At 43.3% G+C, this 27812-nt stretch overlaps 1 long non-coding RNA gene across 4 annotated transcripts in view; it reads left to right on the top strand.

Annotated features, from left to right (window-relative positions):
• LOC112066175 (uncharacterized) overlaps positions 1–8192 on the top strand; it is an 11617-nt gene extending 3425 nt beyond the window's left edge. For all 4 annotated transcript variants that reach the window (XR_008619402.1, XR_002892456.3, XR_002892457.3 and 1 more), the window contains 2 exons: positions 5038–5201; positions 7701–8192. This is a non-coding gene — a long non-coding RNA (uncharacterized lncRNA). The remainder of the gene's footprint in view (positions 1–5037; positions 5202–7700) is intronic.
• The last annotated feature ends 19620 nt before the right edge of the window (positions 8193–27812 follow it).

Raw genomic sequence — 27812 nt, 5'->3', positions numbered from 1 at the left:
GTGTTTCCATACAAATTGTGAAATTTTTTGTTCTAGTTCTGTGAAAAATGCCAGTGGTAGTTTGATAGGGATTGCACTGAATCTGTAGATTGCTTTGGGTAGTAGAGTCATTTTCACAATGTTGATTCTTCCAATCCAAGAATATGGTATATCTCTCCATCTATTTGTATCATCTTTAATTTCTTTCATCAGTGTCTTATAATTTTCTGCAGACATGTCTTTTGTCTCCTTAGGTAGGTTTATTCCTAGATATTTTACTCTTTTTGTTGCAATGGTAAACGGGAGTGTTTTCTTAATTTCACTTTCAGATTTTTCATCATGGTTTTATATCAATTTTATGGGGAGAAATTTAGGAAGAAATGCCTTTCACAATTTCACTCAGCAAATCAGGGCCACCAGGATCTGGTTCCCTGTTTCCTAGACCAGTGTTCATTCTACTTTCCCATGGAACTGGCTATTTTGATCAAATTGTTACAAATGTAAATTTCTCTGATTCCAACTGATGCCTAAACATTTGTCTCCTGGAAGCTGGAGCCCACTAGTATTTTTAATCATTTATAGTGTCAAGGGGAGTTATTAATTCAAAGAAATAAGGGGTTCATGGCATGATAAGGGGCCCATTTTGGGAGACATGACTTTGGACCAGGTATCCGTTGGTCCCATGTCCCCATTTGGGCCAGGTTCTGCTCACCTGGGAGCCTGTACCTGGGCAGGGAAGAGAGTCTTTTCATCCCCATTCAGACATCCAGCCTCACATTCCATCCAGGTACCCCCTGTTCTCTGATTCCCTTCCGGATTTCAGAAGCAGGCAATACTGTGTCATCACCCAGACCTCTGTTCTGATCCACTTAGACTCAGAAAAGTTCCACACACTCTCTGAACCTCACTGACACCATCTGTAAAAGAGAAGGCCAGAACACATGGAGGTTTTCGAGCTCTTTGCGCTAAAACTCCACAAACGACCTAGAACCTAATACAGGCATATCTGACCCTGTGAGTAACTCTGGGGAGGAAGTCAGGGGGAGGGTAAGAAAGTTGATTTGTTACTTCCAGGTACTATTAAGGTCACACACACACAAAAAGCCCTTTGAGCTACTCACAGTGGCTTGGTGAGAAGAACAGACATCAAATATTCAGTGCCAGTGGAAGGATTCATATTCCTGCTCCCTACTTCCACCCACTGGATCCAGCATCCACCAAACTTGAGCGCCCCTCTGAGGCTGGGAGCCGTCTGCCCATCTCTGAGGTTTCATGGTCAGTCCCGGGGGCAGAACAACTGAGCAGTCACTGCAAAGTTTACAGAGAACTCTAAGTACTTCTTATGCCCTATCTAGAACAGGAACAAGGACACGACACTCTCTTCCCACTGGGCATATGTGTCATCCTTCTCAGGGGTGCCAGTCCTAGGAGGCAAAACATGCACCCACTGGTTATCAGCTCTTGGCAATTCCCTGATCACACAGCCTTCCATCTAGTTAGAACAGACAGTACACTCTGAGATTATCATGAACCACTTCTTTACATTAAACATGAAAAATCTGAGGCCCAGAGAGGATGATGAAGGGCTTCCCAAAGTCACAGAGTGCTCCGCCGCCATGCCGGGTCCAAAACCAAGATGTAGAGCTAACTTCTTAATAAGGTCACGTTGATGGTTTCACACGATTTGGATCTTGAAGGGTGGTCCCTGAGATGAGATCGATATTCTTGAGTGATGGAACAGTACAAGGAAATGCGTCGATGGAAAAGTACAGTTAATGGGGAAGTTGGTTCATATGGAAGCCATTTGGCAGAGATGATCCTCTACAAATCTGTCAAGTCTGCTCTTCTCAATGTCAAGGCAGTTATTCTCAATGTCAAGGCAGTTGTTCTCAATGGGGTTTTCACCCACTTATTCTTCCTTTTCAATGGTCTCAACTCCCTGTGTTTTCTACTTTTATCTCACAATATTCAGAAAAATGGCTCTGATAGAATCTTTCAGCCTCTTTCATTGTGGAAGGGACTGGTGGAGCCCTTGGCGACAATCTCTCCAGCTCCCTCATTTTACAGTTGATAGAACTGAAGCCCAGAGAAGGGAAAGAATTATCCAAAGTTTTTAGCGAACTAAATATGTTTCAGTAAAATGCAGTGGAAACAAAACGCTTTCTGAACTGGTGTTTTATGATCAATGAAATGGTACATCTTTCATATCGATTCAGGTTAACACTTTTTTTCCCTCTGTGAACTGCCTTTTCATGCACTTGTTGCCTTTTTTATTTAGCTGTTTTGATAAGTTTAATTGCTTTGTCACAGCTCTTCCTTTCAAATTTATTTTATTTATTTAAAAACTTATTGAAGTATAGATGATTTACAGTGTTGTGTTAATTTCTGCTATACAGCAAAGTGACTCAGTTATACTCAGCTATATATATTCTTTTTCATATTCTTTTGCATTATGGTTTATCACAGGATATTGAATATAGTTCCCTGTGCTATACAATAAGACCTTGTTGTTAATCCATCCTATATATAATAGTTTGCATCTGCTAATCCCAAACTCCCAATTCATTCCACCCCCACCGCCCTCCCCCTTGGCGACCACAAGTCTGTTCTCTATGTCTGTGAGTCTGCTTCTGTTTAATAGATAGGTTCATTAGTGTCATATTTTAGATTCCACATACAAGTGATATCATACAGTATTTGTCTTTCTCTTTCTGACTTACCTCACTTAGTATGATAATCTCCATCCATGTTGCTGCAAATTTCATTCTTTTTTATGGCTGAGCAATATTCCATTGTACATATATATACCACATCTTCTTTTATCCATTCACCTGTCAATGGACATTTAGGTTGTTTCTATTGCCTTGGCTACTGTAAATAGTGCTGCTATGAACATAGGGGTTCACGTATCTTTTTGAATTATAGTTTCATTTGGGTACACGCCAGGAGTGGGATTGCTGGGTCATATGGTAATTCTATTTTTAGGTTTTTTAAGGAACCTCCATACTGTTCTCCATAGTGGCTGTACCAATTTACATTCCCACCAACAGTGTAAGAGGGTTCCCTTTTCTCCACACCCTCTCCAACATTTATTATTTGTAGAATTTTTAACCATGGCCATTCTGACTGGTGTGAGGTGGTACCTCATCGTAGTTTTGATTAGCAAAATTGAAATATATTTGACATATAACACTGTGTAAATTTAAGGTGTGCCACATGTTAATTTGTTACACATATATTGAAATATGATTGCCATTGTAGTGATAATTAGCACCTCCATCATGTTACATAATTATTTTATTTTTTAGTGGATGGAATAATTAAGTTCTAGTCTTAGTAAGTTTGTTTTTTGTGTGTGTGTGGTACGCGGGCCTCTCACTGTTGTGGCCTCTCCCGCTGCGGAGCACAGGCTCTGGACGCGCAGGCTCAGCGGCCATGGCTCACGGGCCCAGCCGCTCCGCGGCACGTGGGATCTTCCCGGACCGGGGCACGAACCCGTGTCCCCTGCATCGGCAGGCGGACTCTCAACCACTGCGCCACCAGGGAAGCCCTCTTAGCAAGTTTGATGATTATAATACAATATTTTTGTCTATATTCACTCTACTGTGCATTAGATCTTTAGGACGTATTTACTACTCTTTACAAGTTGGTACCCTTAAATAACATCTCTGTTATCCCCCCTGTACCTTAGTAACCACCAATTTGCTCTCTGTTTATATGAGTTTGGCTTTTTTAGATTCCATATATAAGTGATATCATACAATACTCATCTTTCTCTGTCTGACTTTTCTCACTTAGCATAACGTGTTCTGGGTCTATCCATGTTGTAAATGGCAGGCTTTCCTTCTTTTTCATGGCTGAATAATATGCCATTGTATACATGTATTTACACATACCACATCTTCTTTATCTATTCATCTGTTATGGGCGCTCAGGTTGTTTCCATACCTTGGCTATTGTGACAAATGCTGCTATAAACGTGGGAGTTTATATAGTATTTGTCTTTCTCTGACTTATTTCACCTAACATAGTGTCCTCAAGATTCATCCATGTTGTCACAAATGGCAAGGTTTCATATATATAACATTATATATATGAATAATAAAAATGAAATATTGAAAAATCTGGAATTTAACGTAAAGAACTAAAAAAGGACAGAGTAAAACAAAGGACAACTAAAGGAAAATAATAATAAAGATAAAATCATAAAATTTCTAAAGTCAAGAATAGGAAAACAGTAGATCTAATTAATAAATCAAAATCCTATTTTTAAAACTTACAAAATAGTGAAACCACAAGCTACTTAACCTAGATTTAAAAAGGAAGAAAAAATAAAATGGAAGGAAGCAAAAATAAATATAATTAAGTATAACGGTGGAAAGTACCATGGTATGAGTAAAAAAATGATCCTGAGACTACTTTGCAGACTGGTTTCTTTTCTCACCCTTTTGGCTGCTCTCCTGGTCCCATGGTCCTGAGGACCAGGAGTCTGTGAGGGGGATGAGGCAGCTGGGCGACACCCACGTGGTTGCTCTTTGGGTGAGTTTCTATCTTCCCTGAAATACAATCGAGCTGTTATTTTCAAGGCTCATGGTGAATCATGTTTCAGTTTTACTAATTGGGGCTACAAACAAAGTTCATGATATTTAGAATACAGGCCCTTTAAGTAGCTGATCTGCCAAACCAATCAGACAGAATTTTTCTAAACTTGAACTGCATCCCAGAGAGGATAGGCCAGGCAGAAATGGAAGAGAGCAGTGAAGGTGCACAGAGGAAAAGCACAGTATCTTGGTAGTACCTTCCCTATGTGACCGTGAATGGACAAGTGCCACCACCGTGGCCTGAGAAGGGTGTGGTGATGCTCAGGAATGAGGGTTTGGGTCACACCACCAGGTAAGCCACGGAGAGTCGCGTTGATGGTAGCTGAGGACGAGGAGACTAGAATGGGGTGACGAGAAGGGAGGTGATGATGACGAGCAGCTGTAGCCCTGACACCAATCGCAGGGGCTGGGGCTGTAGTTTGCCCCACTGACCTTCATCCTCTGTGGTTTCCTGCAGGAAGAAAGCCCACCAGGGCTGTTCCCAAATGTGTATGGAGTTGTGAATCCCTGCAGCAGAAGGAGATGTGCAGCTCAGACCCCTTTCAAGAAGCAACTCGCCACCCAGCTTCGAGGAGTGTGCTAGCTGATCACGGACAGTGAGCGCTTCTCAGCCACAACCTGGTAATTGAGCTGAGGTCACACGATACCCAGGGGACCCCTGGCCAGGGATAGAGTAAGGCTGTGGTTCAAGGCCCTCTCCTTTGCTGCCTAAGGGAGGACCTCTCTAATGGAAGACCCTTGCTCCAGAGCTCCCCCAGTGGGCTGGCAGGGACGAGGCCAGGTCAGCACAGTGACGCTCCTGGTACCTAGTCCTGCTTCCACTCCTTCCCTCTCACACGTGTCACTTTGCCATGAAATTGCGCTCCTAACTCTGTCTCAGCTCCTGCCCCCCTGAGAATGCAATCTGCAAAACGTGGTTCATGGAATTTTCAGGATTCAGGCTCAGGGCATTGTGAGAATGAGTGTCCAGGCAGCGTGATCACAGCCAACAACAGCTCAACAACTGTGTGATGTGGACACCTCTGCTGTGGTCCTGGACACTCACCGCAGCCACCAATGCCCCTGGTTGGGTGCTGCTGGGGATGACAATACTGCATTGCCCTGGGAAAGGCTGTCCCTTGGTCCTTGTTGCTTTGGGTCACTCAGTGGAGATCTAAGCGTCAGGTGAGAGCATCACATTTGCCAAGCATCTTAGCGCAGCCCGAGGTATCAGAGTGAAGGAAAGTGACCCTTTACAGTGGGAAGCCAGAATGTCCATGAAGAGTCAAATATGAACTCAAAAGGGAGGTACCAAAATGTAGTGGGCTGGGCTTCCCTGGTGGCGCACTGGTTGAGAGTCCGCCTGCCGATGCAGGGGACGCGGGCTCGTGCCCCGGTCCGGGAAGATCCCACATGCCGCGGAGCGGCTGGGCCCGTGAGCCGTGGCCGCTGAGCCTGCGCGTCCGGAGCCTGTGCTCCGCAACGGGAGAGGCCGCAACAGTGAGAGGCCCGCGTACCACAAACAACAACAACAACAAAAAATGTAGCGGGCAGTCAACAAACGTCAAATACCCTCCATGAAACTTCAGAGACTTTTCACATTGGCAGTTACAAGGAGAACAGCACAAATGTTGCCACCTCGGAAGCAGAAGGCCACACTCCCTAGTCACCATGGAAATGTCCCTGGGAAAGTGCCTTCTCTTATCGGACCAGACAGCAAGACACCTCTTCTATCAGTATCTCTATGAGCAGTAATTTCTTTCATAAGGTCACTTTTAATGGACCTGAATCATTTTTTCTGCCCCTATTTTAATCCCAGGTTATCTTCCCAGCTTTTCCACACTAGATGGTACTTGGTCTTCCCTAGTCTGCAGCTGAGTGTTTTTAGATACTAAGGCACTAATTCTTCAATAATACTTGTCCCAGAGTTGTTTCCTCCTGAATCACCCTAGAGCACCCCACCGCTGCCTCCGGTCAGTATGATGTCACATCTTGTCCAGCCAACATTGCCAAAGCCTTGGACATCCGTTGCGCTTCTCTCCCTGGAAGTGAGATGCTGCAGCCATTGGCTGCCAGGAGAAATCCTCGCTTCTTCCTTTCCCTGTGTCTGCTTCTAACAATCACTAGTCCTCACATCCATGGTGGCGTTTGTGCTTGGGTTCTTAAAACAAGCACTCCTGCATATGTGGTGGCTGCAAAGAAGGAAGAAGGAACAGGCATCTGGACTTTCCATCTTCCACGGGGGATGTGGCCTCAGCCTCCCACTCCCAAGAATAACCTGGTGCGGTACTCCCTCATTATAGGAAGGGTGTGTGTATGCTTAGTAGTCAAGACCTGAAAGTTGTCTAAAGCATTCTCATTCCCACTGTGAGGGGAGGAGCCGCTGCTCTGCAGCCTCCTCTTCGTTCTGTGCTCTGGTCCCAGCTTCTGGCCTGTAGTTTAACCAGCTGTTAAAAGGAAAGGGGATTGGATGGAGCAGGAGGGCTCCAATATTCTCTAAACCAGCTACTGCCTCATCACACTCTGCATGTCATGGTGAGGAGAGAACAAGAATCACGGGAAAGGTGAGAACTTCTGGGGCTGCATGATATTAGTGAAATCATCAAGAGATGCTCGCTGAAGTTCCCAGAATGGGCAGTGCAGCCAGAAAACATGCGTTTCATTGGGAACAGCTCAACTGTTACCACACTCCTGCCAGAGACATAGTGTTCCCCAGCTGAGGAGCTTTCTGCTGAGATGAAGCCCTGATGTCATATCTGCAGGCTTTGTGTGCACCCTGGGGTCACTGATAATTTTTGCACATTCTTTGGCCACTTCTTAGGCTCTCCTTGTCCGGAACCTCCTCGGATGAGGAGACTGTTCTAGCCAGCCATGCGCGTCTGCCCCAGCGAGTCCAGTGTGACAAGGGTCATGCACAGACACCTGGTGCTTCTCAGCTCGTCCCAGATGCTCTGAGCCACAACCTTCCATTGAATTTGGAGTTGGAAATCCCCTTGGACATGATCCGGACAAACACCCTCATCTCGAGGATGAGAAAACTGAAGTCTAGGGGCACCATCGAAGTTCACACAAGGGGTCAAGGACAGAGCTGGGGCCGAGAACTAGCTGTCCTGATATAATGTTTTTTTTCTCTTTCCGTAGGATATTGAATAAGGTAGGAGGATGAGTAACCTTTCAAAGAAAGGCTTTATGATCATTTCGTCTGACCTGAACCAGACATCATGTTCACGGCGGGAATTCCAGGGGAACAGAATTTCTCAAGCCAAAGTGTAGAATCAAAGATAATGCAGATCTGGGGAGAAGATGAGAAGAAGTCAACTATGAACTGATGCTCCGCAAATTGCCAAGTGAGCCATTGTCATGAGTGTCCTGCCTCATTCTGGTGTCCTCTCAATGATCTCTCTGCTCTTCTTTTGCCAATTTACTCCTCACCAGGCAGAGACCTTTGCTTAGAGTCTTGGAGTCTTTCTCAAGCAAGGTGGGTCTTGAGAGCTCAAGCCACCCATTTTACAATAACCGAGACAGAGACCCATGTTGGATGGAACTTGCCCCAAATCAACAGTGGGAAACCAGTCTCATGGGGAAAAAAAATAGGAATTGTGTTTACTTTAGTTTGCATTTCTTTAATTATAGGTGCAGCTTTATGTATATATATATATATATATATATATATATATATATATATATATAGGCCACTTGCATTACTTTTTCTGCCATCCCTATATTCCTGGTCTGTGTTCATGTTTCTATTAGGTGATCTGTTTTCTTTATTGTATTGTAAATGATCTTTCTATATATTATGGAATATATATTCCTATTGTATGTATTCACTCATATTTTTCCAATTTCTAATTATTTTTCCTACTGTAGGATTGATTTTGTCCTACAAAAGCTTTTCATTTGTACGTGGTTATCTGTATCAATTTGCTTTCAGAAAATTATTCCCAAATCAATAGTGTACAAAACTTTGGTTACGTACTCTTTGAGTATTTTTATAGTTCAAGTTTTATGTTTACATCCTTGATCATCTAAAGCCTATTTGAAGATAACGTGTGAGACAGAAATCCAGTATTTCCCCCTGAACTGCTGATAATCTGTCTCGATAGCATTCACTGAGTTATCTAACATTTCTCCGGTGACAGGTGACGGGGAATTCTGCCTTTATCATTTCTAAATTCCCATAAGCATTGAGTTTCTCTTTTCTTCCGTTATGTTGTGTGTACTCCCTCACCATTACTGTATGTTCTATTTCAGTTGATATATTTTTATGACAATTTTGGTGGCGTTGAAATCAGTCATTGGGCTTATTGTTGTGATCGTTTCGAAGTGTATGCAAATACTGAATCATTATGTTGTACACCTGAAGCTAATACAATGCTATATGTCAATTACACCTCAATTAAAAAATAAATGTATTAATATGATTTCAAACATGTTACTGAGATGTTCAATGGGCTCTGAAAAGTAAGAAAACTAAAACTCAAATCAAATATCTGATGAAAAAACTGGACCTTTAACATAAAGCCAAGAGCTGAAGTTCTCCTGCTGAGAATCTAGAATCTGTGCATTAGGACACCTTTAGGTATTGTGAGCAGAAAATCTCCTGAAAGAACCAACATTTCATAAAGGTCGGGACACAGAAGGACAGCTGACCAAAATCTGCTTGATGCTGCTGCTTTCAACACTCAATTATGTCTCTTCTTCCTTCAGTTTCCCCAAAGGAATTGTCCTTGATGAACACAAATACTGGCCCAATATAGCTAACCCAGGATTCCTTACCTTTGACACTATTACCACTTGTGGGGATCAGGGCTTTCCTGTGGATTGTAGGATGTTGGGCAGCTTTCCTGAGCTCTACATACTAGAAAGATCGTCCCCCCAAGTTACGGCAAAATGTCCCCAGGCCCTGCCCAATGTCCTCAGGGGCGCAAAATCATCCTGATTGAGAACCACTGATCTATCCTAATCCCATTACCCCAGAACATTGGATCTCTCGAAGCACTAAACATACTCAAACGCTGGAAAATGTCCAACAAGCTTAAGTCCTTTCCTACGTACCAACCCGTAACTGTTACTTTAGGAAGGTTATCATCAGACAGTCTCCTCAGCCGTCTTTCCTGATCTTCCGGTTAAGCTGTGTGACTGTCAACATCACACTCAGTTTTCAGGCTCCACTAAATTGCAGGCGAATGGCTCTATTTTTTTCCAAAAATTCCCTGTGGCATAAATTGCTACACAGTCTTTTCCAATTATTTGGGCCCCTTTGCAGAGGTAGGTTTTGAGGTTTGTCTTTGAGGTGTGCTCTGACCACAGGAGGTTCTTTTGTTTTTAAATTTATTTTATTGAAGTATAGTTGACTTACAATGTTGTGTTAGTTTCTGCTGTAGAGCAAAGTGATTCAGTTTTATATATATATATATATATATACACACACACACACACATTCTTTTTCATATTCTATTCCATTATGGTTTATCACAGGATATTGAATATAGTTCCCTGCACTATACAATAGGAACTTGTTTATCCATCCTATATATAATAGTTTGCATCTGCTAATCCCAAACTCCCAATCCATCCCTCCCCCACCCCCTCCCCCTTGACAACCACAAGTCTGTGCTCTATATCTGTGAGTCTGTTTCTGTTTTGCAAAGAAGTTCATTTGTGTCATATTTTAGATTGCACGTGTAAGTGATATCACATGGTATTTATCTTTCTCTCTCTGACTTACTTCACTTAGTATGATAATCTCTAGATCCATCCATTTTGCTGCACCTAGGAGATTCTTCTTAGTTTTATTTTTCTGTGAATCTCTCTGGGAGTTACTTTCAAATCTGACTTAAAGGTAAACTAGTTAGCCTATAGTTGAGTTTTTTGCTCTCATGGAGCGGCAGCTTCCTCCTAATTGCTTACCACCAAAACCTCCACTGTTTTTTCATTTTTAAAATAAATTTATTTATTTTATTTGTTTATTTTTGGCTGTGTCGGGTCTTCATCGCTGCATGCGGGCTTTCTCTAGTTACGAGCGGGGGCTACTTTTCATTGCAGTGTGTGGGCTTCTCATTGCGGTGGCTTCTCTTGTTGCAGAGCACAGGCTCTAGGTCTGTGGGCTTCAGTAGTTGTGGCTCATGGGCTCAGTACTTGTGGCTTGCGGGGTCTAGAGCGCAGGCTCAGTAGTTGTGGCCGCTGGCTTAGTTGCTCCATGGCATGTGGATCTTCCTGGACCAGGGCTCAAACCCATGTCCCCTGCATTGGCAGGCGGACTCTTAACCACTGTGCCACCAGGGAAGCTCCTCTCCATTGTTTTTAAGAGTAACTTCCAGCTTGAACTTCCCCATGCTCTGTTCCAAAAAAAGTGGGTTCCTTCGGGGAGAGCTTTAGAGCTTTCTGTTGTTAAAGACTGCCTCTTAACCTGGGCAAAATCTCTGAGCTATGTCTATGGAGCTGTGATGGAGATAGTGGTTCACTTCTCTGGAGGTGACACCCCTGTTTTACAGACAGGATTCTGTGCATGGGCAGTAGCCTCTGGTCTTACAGACATTCATTTCCTGGCATGAAAACTCCACCCTACAAATGAGCCATTCCAAGGGCTGCTGTGGCCTCAGCATTCTTGACCTTCAGTCTGTGGGGTAGAGCCTCAACCCTACAAGTGGGGTTGGGGTGGAAGAATGGAGCCCCCATCTCTTGGCCACACTCAGCTGGAATTTAGGTCCTGAAACATAGAGCTGGGGGCCAGGGGAGTCTGAGATATATTGGCAGCTTATACCTCCTGGGGGGATATAATCCTTGATAAGGATGTGGGAGAATGAAATCTTGCATTTGTGACAACATGGATGGCACTAGAGTGTATTACGCTAAGTGAAATAAATCAGACGGAGAATGACAAATACCATATGATTTCACTAATATGTGGAATCTAAATAATAAAACAAATGAACAAACAAAAAAAAACAAGAACAAACGCATAGATGGAGGGAACAGGTCAGTGGTCACCAGAGGGGAAGCTGGTTGCGGGGAGGGTGAAATGGGTGAAGGGAATCAATTGTACAGTGATGAATGGTAACTAGACTTATGCTGGTGATCCCTTTGTAGTGTATACAAATGTCAAATTATAATTTATATAATGCCAAAAATTTAAAGTTTGCTATATAACAAATATACCTCAATAAAAAAAGAACTTTCATTTGGAGCTCAACTCTAAATTTTTTTAAAGGGCATGTGCAGTGCTGTGGAAAACCAATTGAATGAGATCTGTTGTTCTTATTGTAAAATGCCTAAATCTGCAGCAAATATCTCTAATAAAATCTTCTTTAAAGAAGGAAAGAGGGGCCTTCCCTGGTGGCGCAGTGGTTGAGAGTCCACCTGCCGATGCAGGGGACACGGGTTCGTGGCCCGGTCCGGGAGGATCCCACATGTCGCGGAGCGGCTGGGCCCGTGAACCATGGTCGCTGAGCCTGCGCGTCCGGAGCCTGTGCTCCGTAATGGGAGAGGCCACAACAGTGAGAGGCCCGCGTACTGCAAAAAAAAAAAAAAAAAAAAAAAAAAAAGAAGGAGAGTAAGAGAGAGAAAGGCAGGTGAGAAGTTGGTGGACAGTGTTGTTATGCTAGGGAGCCATCTTTTTTCCTCAGCATCTCTCTGCCTCCCCCCGGGTCCCAGTTCCCCTATGTGCATCCCTAGATCTGTTTCTCGCCACTGCTTAAGATAGATACTCTCTTTGCCACCACGCGAGTGGGAACAACACACACTTTTACAGGAGTGCAGAAAGAGTTAGAAGGGTTATTTGGCCTGGGGTTCACATTCCGAAATGACCTCAAGTTAGACTTTTGACCTTAGTAACAAACAACGTTTATACAAAGTAATGGAGACATAAAGGCAGGCATTAAAGTAGAAAACATTCATTAGACCACTTAAACTTACCCAGTGCCCAATGCACGATATTCTCCATATTATTTTGCTAATAGCTTACTATCTGGCCTTGCCTTTGTACCTGGGTGGGTTCCAAAAGTTAATTTGTTCAAAGTAAACTCTTCAAATGTACCCATTTCTGAAATCTGTTGGGAGGGTTGGGGTTAAATTGTCCTGGATACAAAGTGAGAAGGGGGGAGTTTGTCAGAGCTGATAAATGCTCTGGCAAAGACAATTCCCTCCTATTGCTTCCGAATCCACTGCATACAGCAAGAATTATTAAGGGCCAGGCCAGCCCTGCCACTCCCTGAAGAAGAGTGAGGACTTGTGGGCTTTCAGAAGTTATGCCCCAGCGGTTATTACAGTGCCTTTTTCAGGGGTGAGAGGGCTGATATCTCCTGGTCAAATTCAGGCGCTTTTGACCCTTGGCCCTGGGAACTACAGCTCCCCCTGCTGCCGGTTGCCTGCCAGCGTCGATATCAACCGAGACGTAGCCTCCACGTTCACCCACACGCTTTTCTCGCGTCATGAAGCTGAGCAGCCTCCCGGGCCCCACTGTGGTCTTCCTCCTGCTCTTTTTCCACATGGCACAGCCTGGATTCAGCAAGGGTGCGTGGAGGGCGTGGCGGTCCTAGGTGTGGTTGGGCGGGGTGAGGGGGGACGCTTCCTCCTCCGAGGAATCCATGAGACAAGCTGGCGCTGATGCCCTGGTGTCCCCACCTCACCCTGTGGCGTTTTCCCCCCAGCTATCAGGAAACCTGGCTATTGCCCAGATTTTTCTCTTTCCTGCCCTTTCGTCCTCTTACCTCTGTGCCGGCGCGATAGAGGTTGCAGTGGGTCCAAGAGGTGTTGTGTCTACAACTGCAGACGTCAGTGTACGGAGCCGTGGCCGACTTTGGACTGAGGTGAGAAGCCCCACGTCTACCCCGCTTCACTTTGCCCCTGAAACGTTCCAGAAGAACCAGGTGTCCCAGAGGGAGCGGAGGACTCTCAGAGCCCTTAGAAATCATTGAGGTAAAGAGCTTTTAAATTGAGATCTGCCCTGAACCTTGCCTCAAGGACAGTAAAGAAAGAGGCCCAGCAGACCTCCTTCCTCAGAAAATACAGTTGTTTTCGTGTCACGGGCCTCATTCTTCTGTGACTTGATGAGGAGGTTTGGGTAAGATTATCTCTAAGCGTCTCAACTGTTAGTGAATTTTTATCATGACTATTTTCCATGGCCATTGTTTTTTCTAACAGCTCATAATAAGGAAGCGCTTTCCTCTTCACATTTAAACGGTGAGGTAAGGGATTCTGAGATTATAATTCTTTAGCATGGCTCATCTAGAATTCCTCGGAAGCACATCTTAGCACCCTTGGGAGGAGAGTACCTGCCAGGATTCAGACCACAGTGGTCTTGGGACTCAATCCGTGTTCCCCCCCATGGTTTGCATCTTCCTGTATCTGCTTCTCTGTCCTCTCCCCAGGTAGAAACCCCTCCTTCACCAGGCTTGAGAAGATGCCGGGGAGTCCAGTCTCAGACTTGGATAACTGAGCTCCAGTTCTTCCCTGCTTACCTCATTCCCAAGACTTCCTTTTATCAAGAGTTAAATGCTTCTTCATATGAAAATGACACAAAGAAATAAAGTGTTATGTATTTCAAACTACATGAAAATCTATGACTCCCGAGTCTCTCTCCTCTCCCCCGCCCCTTTTCTCCGTCTTCAGCCTTTGGTGGGGGACCCTTTAGGGATTGGTTACTGTTTCACATTTAGTCTTGACCAGTTCCTGCACTTCTGTTTTTCTGATAGGTTTTCAAGGTCTCCTGACACTCAGATTCTCTGTTCATTAAATTCCAAGGGCATTTTTGAGTCATGGTTTCTGTGGTTGGATGCTGTGAAAGATGTACAGTCTTATCCTGAGGCTGAAGGGCAAGTCTCTTTGCTACATTGTCTCTGGTTCAGCTGCTGTTGGCCTTGCCACTTGTGGGAGTAGTATGATCTAGGACTAGGTTCCGGACTTTGGGACTGGAAATGGAGCAGGACATGGCCTTAGTTCTAGGCTACTTCAGGGTCTAAAATTTAGGCCATCATAAATCAGGAAAAGGAAATCCTGTCTGAGGCCCTGCTTAGCAACCTTGAATCTTAGTTTGGGGTTTAAGACCCTTAACTACCTAATAATGAAGTGTTATCTAGTCATGCATTTCCTCACTTTCTGCTGTGTGATTCTGTCTTGATTCAGGATCACACAGGAATTTCAGGTCTTGGAGAGTGGTCTTCAAAAAAATGTATTTTTCTTTGATACATGCATCTTACAGTTTTGAAGAACTGCTTATTTCCTAGAATGTTTTAAGTTGACATATTTTTCATCATGCAAGTGATAAAATTTTTGGTGTATGATGAATATTGTCATTTAAATAGAATGGGATAAATAAATAAATAAATAAAATGGGGACCTCACTCTTTTTAATGGTTTCTATTGGACTCCAGTTACCCTCTTCATTTGATAGTAATATCTGTTAAAAAAAAAAAAAAACCCAAGACATGTTCTTTCTTTTCCTAATCTTCTTCTGCCTCTCTGCTTCCTTTCCCTTCATTGCCTGAACAATTCAAACCGAAACAAATAGGTGAGTGGGTGAGCTTGGGTCCTCTGGAAGGCAGATGTCAGAATAAGATTAGATCACCAAGAGTGTATCGGGGAAAAGGCCTGTGAGAGGTAAATGGGCGACAAGGAGATGAGGACGGCCATCAGACTAGATGCAGGGCTGACTCCTAGGGACGGAGGAGGGAAGGACGGGGGGTGGTTTAGGAGGAAGAGTCTCAGAATATAGTGCAATATTAAGAAAGCGTTGGCCTGGCTGAAGGAGAGTGCTTGAACTAAAGTCACCTAGCAGGAGTCCCATGTCTCTCAGAAAGGGCAGAGAGGAAGGGGCGTCTGGCTAGCTTGGGGGTGAGCTCCTCTTTCTTTCCTCAGGTGGGGCTCAATCCAGTCCCTCCATTGGGCATCCCAGGAAAGAAAACCCTGACAAATAGGGACCAAGTTCTCAGTGAGGACTTCATCTGGGAGTGTGTCTGGACCACCTGAAATGACGCTTTGGCTAAACAGCTCTGTCTGCCACATTCTCTGTGTGTGTGTGTGTCTCTCCAGCTCCTTGTCTCTCTCTTATGCTTCGTCTCCCTCTCATTCTCCACATCTCCTTTGCTCTCTTGCTCTTCATCTCATTTACGCTCTGTATCTGTCTGCCTTTCTTTTCATTTCTGGTTCATTACCATCTTGCTGTCTCTCTCTCTTTCTCTGTCTGCCTGTCCTTCTCTCTCTCTCGATTTTTGTCAAATGTTTTCATGTGTATGCTTTATTTTCTCCTCTTTCTGTCATACTTTGTTCCGTGTGTCTGCATCTTTCTCTGGGCCGGGAACACCTGAATGGGAACGCTGCCCATCCCCTCATGAGCCAGCGATGTCTCATGGCCCCTGGTCAGGCTGTCCTTAGCACCCACCCCTTGCCCAACTCTGGGTCATGACTGCACCCCTACAGCCTTCCTCTGGTTTCTGGGGACTCCTTTCACCCTCCTGGGAAGATGGTCTCTTGGGCCCTTGTCAAATCCACCTCCTTCTTTGTCTGTGTTGTTTCTCTTGAGGAGGAGAAAGCTGAAACCTGCCCTGCACCCGCCATAACCCCCTACTGGGGCCAAAGTCTATCAGCCCCCGCTGTGCCAGGAGGACCGGCAGTGTTCGGAGAAGAAGAAATGCCGACCTTGCAGGCTGCATGAAGGGCAGGAATCCTACAGATGTTCTAAACCTATGAGAGGGTTGTATCTGCAAGGAAGGCGCAAAGACTGAGACCCAGGGCCTCTAGAGGGTCTTGGGATGCTGATGGGGGCTCCCTCTCGATCTGGCTGGGGACAAGGGCTAGCCGGGTCTTTGGCACTGCCAACTTTGTAAATCTTATTGGTCGCTTGATCAGATAGTGGAACCAACCGTCAGCCCGACTGGAGATCAGCCACCAGTCAGTCCAGCAGGGGGCGCACTGGATTAAAGGAATGGGGCCTGCCTTCACGAGATGCTTAGGCCTCAGTTTGGGCACTGGGGGCAGCTGGCTTCCATGGAGCAGGGTAAGGATGTGCAGGCTCTGGTTCTGGACACCAGGAGGGTCTCAAGCTCTGGACCTGCTCTCCCCAGCTCAGGTGAAGCCTGGGAAGTGTTCAGTGGTGAAAGGCACTTGGAAGATGCCCAACCCACCAAACTCTTGCAAAAATGATGCTCGGGGGGCTTCCCTGGTGGCCCAGTGGTTGAGAGTCCGCCTGCCGATGCAGGGGACGCGGGTTCGTGCCCCGGTCCGGGAGGATCCCACGTGCCGCAGAGCGGCTGGGCCCGTGAGCCATGGCCGCTGGGCCTGCGCGTCCGGAGCCTGTGCTCCGCAACGGGAGAGGCCACGGCAATGAGAGGCCCGCGTTCCGCAAAAAAAAAAAAAAATGATGCTCAGCGTTGCCACAGCCCGCAGTGCTACAAGGGCAAGTATAGGAAGTGGTGTATTGTCCCTGAGGAAGTAAGAAGACGGCCAGGCTCAGATCTCTGACCCACCTTGCCATCACTCTCCCTCAATGTGGCCTAAGGCCCCTGGAGCTCTACCCTCTGTGGCAGGGGGGCTGCCTCAGCAGAACCTCTGCTCTTCAACACCATCTCCCGCTGTCTTCCGGGCACAAAACCTCAGAGGACCACATTGGCAGTGCTTCTATGCCTGACCTCTCACCTAGGCCCCAGGAGGGAGAGGGCCTGGAGAAGCTTGGAGAAGCAGCCCTGGCTCAGGGCTCATGCGACCCAGGTCTGAATGTCAGCTTTGCCTCTGACTGACATATTGCCTCGGGCAGGTGACAGTACCTCTCTGACACAGTTGAATGAAAGCCGAGAAATGGACCCTCACATATATGGTCCATTAATGTTTGACTGCTATCTACACCACTATCTACACCACTCACAGAAATTAGTTTGAAATGGAGTTAGGACTTACACATAAGACCTGAAATCATTAAACTACTAGGAAAAAACATAGAGAAAACGCTCCTTGACATCAGCCTTGGCAATGATTTTTTGGATACAACACCGAAATCAGAGCAACCAAAGCAAAAATCAATAAGTGGGACTACATCAAATTAAAAAGCTGCACCGCAAAATCAACAATTGACAAAATGAAAAGGTAACTTATGGGATGGAAGAATATATTTGCACATCGTATATCTGTTACGGGGGCTAATATCCAAAATCTATAAAGAATTCATATAATCAATAGCAAAAATAAAAACAAACCATCCAATTAAAAAATGGACAGAGGACTTGAATAGTCTTTTTTCCAAAGAAGACATACAAATGGCAAGTACATGAAAAGGAACTCAAAATCACCAATCATCATGGAAATGCAAATCAAAGCCACAATGAGATATTGCCTCACATCTGTTAGAATGGCCATCATAAAAAGACAAGAAATAACAAGTGTTGTTGAGAAAAGGGAACCCTCATGCACTATTAGCAGCAATGTAAATTGGTGCAGTCACTACGAAAAACAATATGGAGGTTCTTCAAAAAATTAAAAACAGAACTACCATATGATCCAGCAATCTCACTTCTGGGTGTATATCCAAAGGAGATAAAATCACTATCTAGAAAACATAGCTGTACTCCCATGTTCATTGCAGCAACATTCACAGTAGCCAAGACACAAAAACAACCTAAATATTCACTGACAGATGAATGGATGAAGAAGAAGTGGTACACATACATGATGGAATATTGTCCAGCCATAAAAAAAGAAAGAAGGAAATTTTGCCGTGTGTAACAACATGGATGGACCTAGAGGGCATTATGCTAAGTAAAATAAGTCAGACAAAGAAAGACAAATATCTCACTTAAACGTGGGATCTAAAAACATCGAACTCACAGAAACGGAGCTTAGAATGGTGGTTGCCAGAGGCTGAGTGGTAGGGGAAATGGGCAATGGTCAAAGAGTACAAACTTCCCGTCAGAAGATGAATAAGTTACCCCCAAAAGATGAGTAATTTTCAGGGATCGATGTACAGCATGGTGATTACAGTTAACAAAACTGTATTGTACACTTGAAAGTTGCTATGAAAGTAGAGCTTTAAGGTTCTCACTGTAATAAAATGGTAAAATTACAATAAAATGGTAATTATGTGAGATAAAGAATGTGCTAACTAACCTTATTGTGGTAAGCATTTTACAGTATATAAGAGTATCAAATTATCACATTGTACACCTTAAACTTACACAATGTTTTATGTCAATTATACCTCAATAAAGCTGGAGGGAAAATCAAAATTATATAAAAAGATACAGTCATAGAAGTCTTTTCCCATCCCTATCCTTCACTTCCACCCAACCCTTATAGGTAATAATTTTATTCCTTTCTGGTTTGTCTTTCTTATATTTTCATTATATATATATATATATTCTTATTTGGATTTGTTTCTTACATGAAGGATATCTTACTTTATACATCGCTGTCACTAAACAATATAACTGACAATTACTCCATCTCAGCTCTTAGAGAACTTCCTCATTCTATAGTGCCCAAATATTCTATTGTGTGGATATATCACAGTTTATTCATCCCATTTCCTTGTCCTGCACAGATAAGCAATCCTTTGCCATTACGAATGACGTTACAAATTATGTTAGTGTGATCGTTGACATATGTTTTCAGGGTAGATTCCTAGAAGTTAGACTGTTGAAAGGCTAAAAACATGTAATTTTGTTAAACATTGCTCAGTTCCCATCCCCAGGATCTGCACTGTTTTGGATTCCTACCAGCTATGTCTGAGAAAGACTATTTCTTCATAGCCTTGTTGATGGAGTTTGTTGTCAAGCTTTTGAATTTTTGCCAGTCTGGCAGGCAGGAAACAGTATAGTATCAATGTGTAGTTTTCTATTCATATACCGATACCACAGTGCTTTAACTATAGGGGCATTATAGTGTCTTCTAACATATGGTAAGGCTAGTCTTTTTGATGATTTTCTTTTTTAGGGGTTTCCTACTTTTATATGAAGTTTAGAATCAACTCCTCAAAAATTATTGGTACTTTATTGACATTATATTAATGAAGAAATTTGACATTTTTATTATGCTGTAATCACTCCATCCAACGACAAGGGATGTCTTCCCATTTAAGTATACTTTTGAGTCTTTGAGAAATATTTTAAAATTTTGATAGTTTCCCATGGCATTTATTTCCAGTGTTTAAGTTTTTTGTTGTATTGTAAATGGGACGTTCTCTTACATTAAATCTTCTAACTTCTTGTTTATGTGTAAGAACATCAATGATTTTTGATGCTAATATAAAATATTATTAAATGATTTTATCACTTATACACATTAGATTTAACATGGAATCTCTTGGCTTTTATAAATACACGATTATGTTATCTACAATGATAATTTTATTTCTAATTTTTAAAATCCTGTGCAATACATTGGCTATTTCTTCCAATACAATATGAAATAGTAGTGAAGTAAGTGGACATCCTCACCTTCTTCTTAATCTTAATGGAAAAGTCTTTGAGATTCTCTATTAAGAAGGTGTTAGTGCATTTTTTAGTTTATCAAATGTGCATATGGTTTTTAAAAATAATAAATGAATGTTTATTTTTCTGCAGTTCTCTTCAACATCTATGAGAATAAATTCTATCATTTTTTCTCCTTAGATATATTTATATAATAAATTATATTAAAGAATTCCTAATATTTAACCATCTTGTATTTATCTGGTCATGATGAATTATTTTTAAAAATATATTTTGTATTCTGCTTACTAAATTTAATTTTGGATTTTTGAATTAATATTCATTAGTGAAGTTATAGTTTTCTTTTTTATGTAATTTTTGCCAAGTTTGGGTGTCAAGTTTATAGCTACTTCATAAAAAGAATTGGAAAATTATTTTTTCTACACTTTGGAATCATTTAAACAATATTGGAATTATGTGTCTTTGAAGGCTTGTAGAGCAGCCTTTGTGGAAACATATGGAATAGTTTTTCAATACTGTCTATTTCTTGCATGGAAATTGGTCTGTTTTCACTTTGTTTTTTGTCTTTTTTTTACGGTACGCAGGCCGCTCACTGCCGTGGCCTCTCCCGTTGCGGAGCACAGGCTCCGGACGCGCAGGCCCAGCGGCCATGGCTCACGGGCCCAGCCCCCCCGCGGCATGTGGGATCCTCCCGGACCGAGGCACAAACCCGTGTCCCCTGCACCGGCAGGCAGATTCCCAACCACTGCGCCACCAGGGAAGCCCTGTTTTCACTTTCTATGTCTATTGGGGTAAAATTTGGTAAATGATACTTTCCTAGGAAATTATTTATTTCATCTAAAATTATATATCTACTTGCATAATTCTGTGCAAATAAATCTCTCATGATTCAAGAAAATTTCTGTTTGATAATTATTTGCCTTTGCCATTTCTTATTTTGTGTATTTGTGTTTTCTTACTTATTGATTAGATTAGCTGGTCATTTATTTATTTTTATGAATTTCTTTTTCTGAAGATAGCATTTTATTTATTAGTTCTACTATACTTTGGGGATTTCTAACATTATTTTCTGCTTTTGTCTTTATCAGTGTTTTTAGTTTGTTTCACATTGGTTTACTTTTGTGCTCCTTTTAAGCTTTTTTTCAGGCTCCGGACGCGCAGGCTCATTGGCCATGGCTCACGGGCCCAGCCGCTCCGCGGCACGTGGGATCCTCCCAGACCGGGGCGCGAACCCGGTTCCCCTGCATCGGCAGGCGGACGCGCAACCACTGCTCCACCAGGGAAGCCCTCCTTTTAAGCTTTTGAGCTTGATGTTTAATTCATTTATTTTCACCCTTTCAATTATTTTGCTATTCACCTTTAAAACTATAAATTTTCCTCTGATTACTGCTTAGCTCATCACTTAGATCCTAATACACAGCGTTTTCACTATCAGTAATTGTTAGAAATTCGTATCTCGTCTTTGACCCAACAGTTGATTTACAGAGAGTTTCTAAATTTCTAGGAAGAAATTTTTAAAAAATTATTATTACTCTCTCATGACATTGCATTGCTACTAGAGAATATTGTTTGTATTGATTATACTTTATGAAACTTACAGGAGATTCTTTTTTAAAAAAATTTATTTATTTTATTTATTTTTGGCTGCGTTGGATCCTCGTTGCTGCGCGCGGGCTTTCTCTAGTTGCGGTGAGCAGGGGCTACTTTTCGCTGCGGTGCCCTGGCTTCTCATTGCGTTGGTTTCTCTTGTTGCGGAGCACGGGCTCTAGGCATGCAGGCTTCAGTAGCTGTGGCATGTGGGCTCTAGAGCGCAGGTTCAGTAATTGTGGCACGTGGGCTTAGTTGCTCCGCGGCATGTGGGATCTTCCTGGACCAGGGCTCGAACCTGTGTCCCCCTAAATTTCTAGGAAGAAATTTTTAAAAAATTATTATTACTCTCTCATGACATTGCATTGCTACTAGAGAATATTGTTTGTATTGATTATACTTTATGAAACTTACAGGAGATTCTTTTTTAAAAAAATTTATTTATTTTATTTATTTTTGGCTGCGTTGGATCCTCGTTGCTGCGCGCGGGCTTTCTCTAGTTGCGGTGAGCAGGGGCTACTTTTCGCTGCGGTGCCCTGGCTTCTCATTGCGTTGGTTTCTCTTGTTGCGGAGCACGGGCTCTAGGCATGCAGGCTTCAGTAGCTGTGGCATGTGGGCTCTAGAGCGCAGGTTCAGTAATTGTGGCACGTGGGCTTAGTTGCTCCGCGGCATGTGGGATCTTCCTGGACCAGGGCTCGAACCTGTGTCCCCTGCATTGGCAGGCGGATTCTTAACCACTGCACCACCAGGGAAGCCCGGGAGATTTTTCTGTGACCTAGTATATAGTAAATATTTATGAATGTTCTGTGTGTTGGCACCAGTCAGTTATTTTATCAGTAAAATGAATGAATTCAGGAATAGCAGAGAACTGCAATTCAGGACAAGCATGCTATAGCAAAAACTACAGGCAAGTCCAGCAAACAAAGGAGAGGAACGTTACTTTATAGAGAAAAAGGAAGAAGTTAGGTATGGGTGCTTTGAAGGAAAGTCCTTTGGAGGAAAGCTAGAGTTCAGGGTGTGATGGCTTCCCATTGGCTGAGTTGTGAGGGTTCCCACTGGCTGGGCTTGTTGCTGGGCAAGGAGAAATCTACTATCCTCTCGCTGGGGTAATAAAGTAGAGACACCTTCTTGCTAGGAATCAACCATCTCTTCCTGTTGAGGTGTATAATTGACCTCTAGTGGGAGTGTGTGAGGGCGTCCCCCTTCTGGCCTCCTGACTCCATTTAAAACGAGGTTTCCTTTATTCAGTTTCACAGGTGCTTGAGAAGCAGGTATAGTTTCTGTTACCAGTGTTCAAAATGCAATGTATATCTATAAGATTACCTAATTAATTATGTTGTTTAGAACTTCTGCATCTTTACTGTCTTGATGTGAGTGAATATTTGAGTTCTTATTTTTAGAGTGTTTCTAATTCTTCTTGCACTTGCAATGGTTTCTGTTTTATTAAGGTGCTTGTTTTATTTCTTGCATGGATGTTAACAACTGATAGGAGACAGGAGATTCTAAACTTTAAAAACTGACTTGTGATCCAGTTTTCCTATAGTGAAGCTTACCATTTGATGAGCCTCTGCCATGCATACAAAGCTTCCAATCAAAATTTTGGTACAGGCTGTTACGTAGGGCAGATGCTAAAGTTTACCATGCAATTGACAACACTTCTAACACAAAAGAGATAAAAACATTGAGTTAAAGAGGACCAGAGGAACCAGAGGTTGTGCAGGGAACAGAGGAGAAGAGATACTACTGCAACATGAATGATAGTTTTTAAAAAGGACAATCAAAGAATAAGAATAATGACAGATGAAGTTAAAAATTCTAAAAAGAGTGGGGGAAAATAAATATGAGGAGACCATTCAGAGACTAGAATTACAAGTTAGTGAGATGGAAATAAGATGGAAAAATAAGAAATTTAGAGAATCAATCATTAAGATCAAATCTGGCTAATGAAATTTTCTGAAAAGGAATCACAAAAAATGGTGGTGGTAAAATTATTAAAGGAATTATAAAACATCCCAGAATTGAAATGCTTAGTGAGTACCCAGTTCACAAACATAAAACAAAACAAAACAAAAACCACCTACATTAAGGCTAATCATTGTGAAACAGAACATCAAGGATAAAGAGAAGATTCTATAAGCTATGAGATGGGTGAGAAAGAGAGAGTCACATCACATTCAAAGGATGGGGAATCAGGATGGCATTTGACTTCTCAGTACGAACACTGGAAATCAGAACAAAAGCAATATTCTCAAAATTTTGAGTGAAATTATTTATAATCTTATTCTAAGCCAAAATATCAACCAAGTGTGAAGGTAAAATACAGATGTTTCCCTAAGTGCAAAGTCTCAAAATATTTTCTTCCTATGTACCATTCCTCAGGAATCTACTGGAGAATGTGCTCCAATAAAATGCAGGATGTAACAACAGAGAGAGAGAGAGATGAAATCCAGGAATAATACAGGAAAGGAGCCAAGATAATAATTGCCAGGATCATGGCAAAGAAAACCCCCAAAACTGGAGCAAAAGAATGGAACACTCCTGGAGAGGCGTCTCATAGAAAACAAAATGGAAATGACTAATGGGCTGAATAATGGCTCCCACAGATGCTCACATCCTAATCCATGGAAGCTGTGAATGTTCCCTTATATAGCAAAAGGAACTTTGCAGATGTGGTCAAATTAAGGATATTGATTATTGATATGGGAAGATTATCCTGTATAATCTGGATGAACCTAAATGTCATCACAAGTATCCTTGTAAAAGTGGGGCAGAGAGAGATTTGACAACTGAAGAAAAATTAGGAGGTGTGACGATGGACTCCCTGGATCACTCATACCTGGAATCCTCAGCTTCACCACATGGGCAATAATCCGTCTGCAGATTCCTCACCAATGATGCCATATGATGGGCAGTGCCCAGGGAGAAGAGACACCGCCCTGGCCTCTGTTGCATCACTTGGGAATTCTATAGACATCTCAGATTCCAAAAGAAGGTCCTGCCCAGAAAAAGTAGTTCCCACTGGATCTAAGTGTCCACTTCAATTGGGGGTTAGTCATTTGGTGACCCAGTCAGTCATTTAGACAATCTGTCCGTCAGTGCCACATGCCACCAGCTACCAGCACTGCTTGTGGGGACCCTGGAGGAATCAGTTGCTCTTTCAGGAGGTGTGTGGACCTCCGTTTGTGGTCTGAGATGTGGAAAGGGTTGAATTCTTTGCTAAAGCACAGACCCAGGGCTGGGGTTTTGCAGCATGAGGGGACCAGGACCTCCTGTAACCTGAACCTCTGCCTTGTCCAGTTGAGGTGGAGCCTGGGAAATGCCCAGGAGTGTCTGGCAAGGGCAGGCGACTCTATCCACTTCACCAATGTAAGAAGGACAGTTAGTGCCAGGGTAATAACCTCAAGGGCCACAAGGGCAGGTGTGGGCACATGTGTGTTCCCTCATGGAAGCTAAAGAGGAGATCCAGGCTTATTGCAACGTCCCAAATCCATCTTCCACTTGGTCCAGACCCACAGGAAGGGGCTCTCTGCCCTTTTCCCTGTGCTAGACTTCCCTGTCCTTCAGTATCATCCCCACTCCCAGTCCTTCAGCAAGAGCCCCCACAGAGTCAACATCTCAGGTGGGTTCTCCTAGAAGCAAACTTAAGCCAAGGGCTCAAGAGCACCCAGGAGAAACCTGTAAGGGGATGAGGGGAAGAAGCCAAGCAATGGCACGATTTCAGAGGAAGTCCCAGCCTCAGCCTGATCCCACAGGGATCTTTGAAGCATTAAAAGCAGGGATTTTGTACTCCCATACTCGTCAGACATTGCCTAGGAGCTGAGGAAAGATCACATAAAGTCCCAGGCGTTTTTGGTTCGTCCTCTGGGCAAAGTCTCAGAGTGAGTGCTTAGCAGCAAAACACTAATCTGGGTCATAGCCATACAGAGACCATCAAAGGTATTGAAGGAACCTGCTCATGGCAGCAACGGTGTTCAACGCAGCCAGTCACCTGGGGCAGTGCTCCCATCTCAGACATTTTTGGTATGAGCCCTGGAAGAGAGAGCAGCTTTGATGGGTCAGGAGGTAGCCTCCAGACTATAACCTGCAGCCCTGCTCTGTCAGTTAAGGCGAAGGTTGAAAGGTGTCTTGTGGTGCAAAGCAACTGCAGAAGGTCCTCCTGCCCAGATGAACCTCAACAACAGCCAGTGCAGAAGTGTTTCTAAATGTTGCAAGTTCCTGTGTAGGCAAGCAATGTATTTACCCCATAGAGGGTAAGGAGGAAGTCCAAGCTCAGATCAAAGTCCTTCGATCCAGTTGGCCTCAGTATCCCGGTACCCCAGACCCATGGGGAGGGGCTGCCTGCCTAGTTATTTCTAGCAGAGCCTTTGCAAGGCCTACCTGCAACTAACACCACCCTTGCCCCAGGCAAGGTTTCCCACAGGGTTACCTGGCATGGTGCTTTCTCCCAGACCCCTCCAAAGGCCCTGGAAGGAAGGTCATCTTGGACTGGAAAAGAAGCAGGCAGCTGTGGTCCAGGGCACAGGAACCTTGAATTGGAATAAAACCTGCTTCTTGTTTACAGTATGATTATGGAGGATGACTGTATCTCTTTGAACCTCAGTTTTTCCCTCTGCAAAATGGACATGACCACATTCGTCAGTATGACCTCCTACACAGGGCTTTGTCATCCATAAAGCACTGTGGGCACTGATTTCCTCCTCTGAGTTCTGGGTGATTAAAGCCCAGCAGCACCACCAGAGTTGGGGGCCCCTCAAGACTCCTCCAGCCAGTGTCCTGACTTTCCTGATGAGAATCCTGAGTCAGTGAATAGCTAGGATCGACCCCAAGACCAGGGATCCTTTCATTTTGCCGCCTCATGCCTCTTCTTTCCTGCCCCAAGTGGTCTTGGAACTTGACGGCCAGAGGTCCCCCTTAAGGTGGAGGATCTGGAGGTAAGGTGGCTGTCCCACAGTGGAAGCTCTGATCGAATGTTCTTTCTGCAGACGGATTATTGCCCATGTGGTGAAGCTGAGGATTCCTCGTATGAGTGATCCAGGGAGTCCATCCCTACGAAACCTGTAATACCGAGCATTCCAAACTGAAGCCTTGGCTCTACCATGAATACTTCCTTTGTGCCTGGTCTTTCGTGTATCCCTGGCACCCAAAAAAGAGCTGAGCACAGAAAATGTGTTTTGATCAGAGAATGAATAAAAGCACATGGTTCTCTCTACATACGCAGCATCTGTGATTCATAGAGTCTGCCCTGGTAGCTGGGAGTGGGTGTTAACATAGAGCCTCTCTCCTATAGCATGAAGCCTAGTACCAGTGGGCATGCTCTTCCCCTAAGCTATATACTGTAGGCAAGCAAAATTTGCCACCCCGAATTGTGCCGCTTTGACATGAGTATTAATTTAGGCTGATTATTTTTAAGGCCCAAAAGACTCAGGAAGAACCTTTGACCTTCCCTCTAACTGCCTAAAAGACATGTAGATATCATTTTTTTTTTAGATTCCACATATAAGCAATATCATATGATATTTGTCTTTGTCTGGCTTACTTCACTTAGTATGATAATCTCTAGGTCCATCCATGTTGCTGCAAATGGCATTATTTCATTCTTTTTGATGGCTGAGTAGTATTCCATTTTATATATATATATATATATATATATATATATATATATATATATATATATACCACATCTTTTAAAAAATGATACAAATGAACGTATATACAAAACAGAAATAGATCCACAGACGTAGAAAACAAACTTATGCTTACCAAAGGGAAAAGAGGGGGAGGGGTAAATTAGGAGTTTGGAATTAACATTTGTACACTACTATATATAACATAGATAACCAACAAGGACCTACTGTATAGCACAGGGAACTATGCTCAATATTTTATAATAGCCCATAAGGGAAAAGAATCTGAAAAAGAATAGACATAGATACATGCATGCATAACTAAATCATTATTTCGATGCACACTCAAAACTGACACAACATTGTAAATCAACTATACTTCAATTCAATAAGTAAATAAATAAAATTTTTACAATAAACAAAAGAAATGTAGATAGAGGACCTGTTCCAGGAAGGGAGCTATCACCAGAGAAAACTGTAGTATAAACTAGGTGTGTAGACAGGAAGGAACCTAGCAAAGTCTGTTTTTTTAAAATTCCTATATGTGTCCATTATTTCTGTATGGCCCAGCAAACATTTGTTTAGCAAACATTTGCTTTTCCATCTCCATATGAATTGCCTTCCTC

The sequence above is a fragment of the Physeter macrocephalus genome, chromosome 14 (assembly GCF_002837175.3).
Source record: "Physeter macrocephalus isolate SW-GA chromosome 14, ASM283717v5, whole genome shotgun sequence".
Taxonomy (NCBI): Eukaryota; Metazoa; Chordata; class Mammalia; order Artiodactyla; family Physeteridae; genus Physeter; species Physeter macrocephalus.
Note: the sequence above shows the minus strand (reverse complement) of the source record. Positions and strands in the feature narration are given on the sequence as shown.